General features: G+C 41.5%; 1 long non-coding RNA gene across 1 annotated transcript in view; it reads right to left on the bottom strand.

The window, feature by feature from the left end:
- The window catches only part of LOC109287815, a 14,123-nt gene extending 7,063 nt beyond the window's left edge, over positions 1-7,060 (bottom strand). Inside the window, exons 1-2 of the long non-coding RNA XR_002094961.1 lie at positions 6,987-7,060; positions 4,136-4,141 (exon numbers count right to left, since the gene is read on the bottom strand). This is a non-coding gene — a long non-coding RNA (uncharacterized LOC109287815). The remainder of the gene's footprint in view (positions 1-4,135; positions 4,142-6,986) is intronic.
- Between the last annotated feature and the right edge of the window lie 11 nt (positions 7,061-7,071).

Below are 7,071 nucleotides of genomic sequence, written 5' to 3'. Positions count from 1 at the left end.
ACACACACACACACACACCCCCACACACACCCCCACACACACACACACACACACAGAGTCCCCCCAAACCATCCCCACAAACTTTCCACCCACATACCCCCCCACACACAAGCCCCATACCCCCTGACAAACCTCACTCTCACAAACCCTACACCCACCTATAAACCCCCCAACTCCTCCCAGAAACACCCCCCACATCCCCACCCCTTCCCTCCCAAACCCGCCATCCCCTCCACAAATCACACCTAGCATACCCAGCCGCCAAATGGGATGGGACAGGACCTGCTGGTTGGAGCTGCAACTGCCACACTGCACCCCTGCCTTGTGCCCACACCGGCACTGGGACATACAGTCCCAGCCTGGGGTGGGGCTTCTGGTCCCAGGAAACACTTGGGGGTGTGATGGGCTGGGGGAAGGGATGGAAGTGGCAGCAGGGATGTGTGTAAGAGAAAAAAGAGAGAGATGGGAGTTGGGAGTGGGGGAGCACTCCGGGTAGGAGAGACCTACAAAGCTGGGCTTAGAACCCCCTGTCCCCCTAAGCTACAGCTCTACACCAATAATCCAAAGGAATTTTGAACCCTGTAATGCCTTCTAATTAAATGAGAGAGAGAGAGTGCAAGCACATACACACAGTAAGAAATTACTAGTGCATAAAAGGGGCATAAAGTAAATGAAGGACAGCCTACTTGTTTAGGGGTTTAGGGTTGGTATATGCCCTGTTTGAACAGATCACTAATGTAAAAATGGGCCACAGAGAGGACTGATTTAATAGCCCCACACCCTGGTCAGGCAGAGTGGGGAAAGTATTAACTGTAATTCACTACCAGCAAAATCTACTCTCATCAACCAACTCATCAGATTGTTGAAGAAAGCTGAAGTTTGCTTTAACCTATGAGAGACAGCTACAGTCCTCCAACCTCCCCTAAGCCAGGTAGGGCATAGCCAGAAGCCCCATGCTGGGTCTTGTGCTTCTGTTAATCCCAAAAGTTAGTTTACATGAGATCCACCATATTCCCACATCTCTACATCAGCTAAAGTTATAACAAAAAATGGTCCCTTGTTCCTGAGGTAATAAAGGTTCCAGAGTGTAGCATGTCCTGTAGCAAAATTTCTTTCTGATCCTCAGAGGGGCATTCAGTTGGGCCCACAGCATACCCTGAAACCAAATTACTGCAACACTGCTATTGGCAACAGAATAGGGGTGTGCATCAGGCAAAGCACCCACATGGTGATGCCATGTGTCAAACCAAGCCAATAATTTAGCTTGAGAAATCTCCCACTGGGCTCTGCCTAACAGTGTCTCCCTCCTGGAAGCAGCAAACATATTTCTGTCAATTAAAATGAAAACATTTAAAATAAACATGCTAACAAGTGTCAAATGCAAACTTATTCAGCTTATGAAGGGTCTCCAATTTTTTAAAACATAAGTTTGAGTCTCAAAGTACACCTAGTGCCAACCACTCGCACAGAATACTCATCTTGCCCCGCTTTGAGCAATTTAGGAATGTAATAAAACAATTTATAGTTAACATATGCACTATGTATTATGGAAAGCCAAGATTTAACATTCTTGTGTTAATTTGGCTGAGGGAAAAGATACAATGAGAGAGAGAACACTACAATTTGCAGTCATTTGCAATGCTGAAAATAGTAATAAACTTCAAAAGTGCCGTTATTATACATGTTATCGCTCCTAGCAAGCCTATGTCTTCAAATATTTATGCCTTTTATACCCAAGTTAATGCCTCTTAATTTTTGTAGGGAGAAAAGTAAATGTTTTCAGCCTTCTTTTCCCATTATATGACCATTAATCTTGTCCACTAGTTCAAGCTCGAGAAGTACAATACAATTTACATAGAGATCACTGGGTAAGTCATAGTCAATTATAAATGTAGGATGTTAAATTACTTAATGCTTGTATTTTTAGGCTTATGACAGGCACCAGCACTAATCACTGTCTTAGACCATTTTATCTTTGTACTGAGAATACCTCTGTATACAGAGTTTTATGGGGCATATCTATCATTGAACTCACTGCTTTGCTTATAAAATGAATGCAAAGTTACTCAAAGGACACCAAAACTACTATTTTAAATTAAAATTCATGTAAGAATATTCATTTGCTTCTTAGTGACAGCTTCTGTCACTGAAGTCTATATGTAATTGGTTCTCCCCCCCCACACACACACACACTTGAATATGTTCGCTGTCCTAATGATAAATCTACAGTCTATCTTCTGCCTAAGAAAAATTACATAGACTTTTCAGTATGCTAGCACTGCAGGTCACATCTATCATCCTCAGGCCTCTGTTTTACTTTTAATTACAACACTTCACTCAAGAATGTTACTTTAAGTCATAAACCTAAGGAGAAAGTAGGTTTTAATTTGCAGAACAGCAGTTAAATCCTCTGCTTCAATGACATTAATTTGCTGGTGTACTTCTTACTAAGCAAAAGAAAAAAAAGCATTAACTTGCTTTCATGATTTAAGTCCCTGAAAACCTAAGTTTTGCTCAGATTGCAATACTTCCCCTTGGTCACCACATACTTTCTATGGCAGGGCTGTCCAACTTCTAAGCAGCTGGGGACTACAGGTCCTGTTGGCCACACCAGCAGGGGTCACCCATCACCCAGGCTGTGCCATCATAATCCAATGGTCCCCTGAGCAGCATGCTGCATGGGTGCCCCCCACACTTTACTGCACGTACATGGGCACCCTGGGCTGCACTGAACAGCATGGCATGACACTACACCACACTCCCTCCCTCAGGCAGGAAGTGGAAGCTGGCAGAAGCCTAGAAACCCCAAGTGCTACTTACTGCAGCTGGAGCAATGGGGGTGGGGGGGAGCAGCAGCTGGATGGGAGTCGGGGGGGAGGGGCTACAAATTAACCCCTTACAGGCTGCATGCAGCCTATGAGCCACCCATTAGACAGCCCTGTTCTACAGTACCTCATATTAATCCAACTGTCCATAAAAGAATCATTTTCATATGGTATTCTGACAGGATATTGCCTCAAGAATTGCCTTTGACAGACATTTAAATGAAACATTTCATTTTTCACTTTTATTGATTTCACAGCTAAGCAGATCCAATTTTTTGTGAAACCAAATAAATGAATCTGCCGATTCCAGTCAATATGATTGCTAAGTAAGTACTGAAGAATAGATGTAGGAAGCATGTACTTTGCAATCCTAAAAATACGTTTACTTTTTTGTTGAGTGTAAAACTCACCAATATTTCTAGTCAAAGTTACCCCACCTTGTGAAAATACATTTTCCACTGAGATTTCACAGTGATCACAGAGTCAGCCATTTATAGATCAATATCTGTCACAATAGGGTTTCTTTTTTATGGAGAAATGACAGAGCAATCATTCCTGATCTTACAGGTTGTTTTTTTATTTCCTCTAAAAAAATATAAAAGACATGCTGCCAAATAGATTAAAGCTTTGTGTTTGCAATATAGTATTTCTTCAAAATTCAGCAACACAGAATGTTCTCATCCATACATTTCAGGAGAAAAAACATAGTCAAATTTAAAAGAACCCCACTGAAGTTTTGGAAACCTTGAAACAGAAGGGCAAAGTACTAGTATGTTAAGACAAAAAACTGATTCATCTCCTGTAACTTGTTTATTATAGTAGTGCTAGAGCCCCCAGGTTCCCCTGTGTAGTGCAAGCAGTGATGCTGAGACAGTCCTCAACCCAAAATGCTGTTTTCATCTGAGATAAGACTACAAAAATCAGTTGAAATTATTGAAATGAAATCCCTTCAAGGGATGTGAAAGACTACAAGGGCCTTTGCCCTTATACTTGTAGTTCCATATGCCTTTCCTTGAGGGGAAAAATTGTCTCTCTCCTGTAATCAAAACGTTCTGTATTTCTGACAGAGAACTATTATGTCAACATACCAAATAAAGTGCACATGAAGTGGTGCAGAGATGAATATTTAAAGATACACATATGAATTACATTTTCAAAGACACTCAGATGATTTAATTGAAAGTCAAAAGGGTTTGGGTGCTTCTGAAAACATCATCCATAAATTTAGTTTTTCTTCAAATGGGAAGTGATGAAGTACATTGTTGCCTACAAAAGGCCATGTCTCTGAACGAGCTGTTTTCTTGCCCCACCCACACCTCTTTAGTGGTTTCACAGCAACTAATGAATTAAATCTACATGAAGTACAGCTGTTTCGCATTTTCCATACCATTTCACATTTTCTAAGTATAGGTCAGGCTGATGTTATTATTTGACAGAATAGGTAAGTGAGGGGATACTGGCTTCGTAAGTTTAGAAGTCTTGCACTTTCACTTACCCTTTTTCTCGACTCTTAGGCAAAAAAAAAGCACAAGAATAACACAAAGTTGACAATGTCTCATTTCCATAAGCAGTGTTACCCAGATGTTATTTAATTTACAAGAGAAATTTGAATCTTGAGTGCAATTAGGAGGGCAAATCTTTGATGCCTTCTTTTCTGCTACAAAGATTTCCCTTGGTTATACTGGATACACAGAACAGAATTTACAAAGCTCTCAGCATTGACCTAATTCTGTTCCCATTACACTCAACCAAAGTTTTAACACTAACTTCAATAAGAACAGTATTAGGAAAGCTGAGCATTTTGAAAATCCCTTGCACAGAACAGAAGCTTTTGCTATCACATATGCTTTTTACCTCTCAAAAAATTAGACTAGCAAGGTAGATTGTTGATGTAACTTGGCAGTAAAGTGGTATAGTACATTTGGAACAATAATGACTTGTTTTCTAAGTGAAGTGCATTTACAGGAATAAGGTACAGTACAAAGCCTATTAACCCCAGCAGACAAGCATGTATAATATCAGTAAGGATTTCTATTTACATGCTGAATATGGCAGTCTGCTCTATTTACAAGAAGTCTACACACTGAATAGGTGTTTTCTTATAATAGCAACAGTGAAAAGCCAATTTCTTTCTATGTAAATCAAAAGTTGTCCATCTAAAAGGATGCTTGTATTGCTTGCCTTTGTACTGAGAGCTTCTTGCATGAGAAACCACCTGAAATGCTAAAAAACTAGTAATATTTTACAACATTTAAGGTATCTGTCACAGAGTGCAAGCATCACCCAGAATCCAATTTGAAGCTGTAAATATATATCATTAGAAAAAGCACAAATCTGTTTAAATGCTCATATTCCTGCCCATGTAGTTCTGTAGTCATGCTGTTTACAATTTGTCTGTGGAAAAACTGTAGACCCAGACACCTTAAATGATTTTTTAATGTTAAGTCTTGGTTTATTTAAGAATATTCTAATACAAGAGAAAAAGGAAGTGCAAAGCCATATAAAGTCTATCATGTTAAAAGAAAGCCCACCATTGGGATTTGTGCACTGTTAAGTCATTTTAAACCATGGCACCATAAAGGTTCTATAGGCCTAGCATTTACTGCATATATTTATTATCTAGAAAAAGTGAATGATTCAGTTATTTATCAAAGTCTAAACGATTCCAAGCAAAATTTAGAAAAAAAATCTAATCTCGTGTTCATCTAAATTTAATGCTGAGTTATGAAAAATTATAAAAACTGAAGGGAAAGAAAAGAAAGATTTACACCTACACCTTGCTGGATTCTAAATTAAAAGTATCAACCCAAGAAAGACACAGGCACTTGTGTGAAACAACCTAGGTTGCATACAGTTGTTCACCATACCAGGTCTGCATTCACACACTTAGTTTAAGCTGCATGAACATAGACTGGGAGCAGCGTGTGCAGCCATTCCTCAGAGCTGCACAGGGAAACCAGTATAAGTAATTTGGGGTGGAGGGAGGGGCAGGTGGGATGAGAGGGTGGGGATGTAGCAGGGGGATGGGAATAACATAGCCCTGGAACTGGGGTGAGCAGCTGGGCTTCTCAGCCTGGGGCTGCTGTGCAAATGCGTGCAGGCATCTGTGACAGTGGGTTAACCCAATCTTGATCTAAATTAGTGCACCTCCTCAGGTGATCTAATTTAGATTAAGTACACTATTTTCAGTGATTTTAGCACTCTGACCACAGGTACAATTGGGCATATAGATAGACCTAAATCCTGGTTAATGTAACATGTATCTGTATATAAACCTTCACAGATGCTACTGTTGACATTGCAACAGTGGTTTAAGTAAATAAATAAATAAAAACCCTAGCAAACAAAACATTATGGAATGTACTATAGTGTTATCACTTAAGCCAGGGCTGTCCACCTGGCAACCTGTGAGGGACTAATATCCAGTCTATGAATTACTTTCTGACTGCTACTCCACCCCCTCCTCTTGCAGCAGTGGCAGCTGGGGTTTCTGGGATCCCCCTCCCTCCTCAGCTTCTGGTTTCTGCCCCTGCTACTGGGGGTGGGGTAGTGCAGTGGGAAAAGGCCAGGCTGCCCAGCTGTACAGGAGATAGGCTTCCTGTGCTGCAAGTTGGCTGCCTACATGATATGTACATCCTGGGGGGAGGGGGAAGGTCATAAGTGGTGAAAGGCCACAGCTAACAGGGCTCAGCCCCCCCCCAAATGCAGGTCAGTGGGTAGGACCACAAGGCAGCTCAGCCACAGGCTCCAGGTAGCTGCAGCAGGGGTGGGGAGGGATGCGCATGTAGCCAGGATCACAGTCCAATGTGTGGATCACTGGCTGCCCAGCATGGCAGGCAAATACCAGTCGATTACTGTTCCTTAAGGAGACGATCCTCCAAGCCCAAAGGGTGACAATCCCCACACAGATCAACGGGGGCAAGAGTGCTTAAAACCCCCACGGCTCACCAAAAGCATCCAGGAATGTCTCAAAGCAAAAAAGGAGGCGTACACCTGATGGAAGGGAGGAGCCATGACCAAGGAAGATTATACCTCCATTGCTCGAGATTGTAGAGGGGCTGTTAGGAAGGCTAAGGCTGAGATGAAACTGGGACTAACGACCCAGATCAAAGATAACAAGAAGTCCTTTTTTAAATACACAGGATATTTAAAAGAAGGCACCGAGTAACATGGGGCCTCTACAGGAGACACTTGGAAATATGGTGGTCGCACCAGATGACAAAGCTAACCTCTTTAACAGATTCTT

Source organism: Gavialis gangeticus, unplaced genomic scaffold, assembly GCF_001723915.1.
Source record: "Gavialis gangeticus isolate Ggan-Ray unplaced genomic scaffold, GavGan_comp1, whole genome shotgun sequence".
NCBI classification, from domain to species: Eukaryota; Metazoa; Chordata; order Crocodylia; family Gavialidae; genus Gavialis; species Gavialis gangeticus.
This window is presented reverse-complemented; position numbering and strand designations above follow the sequence as displayed.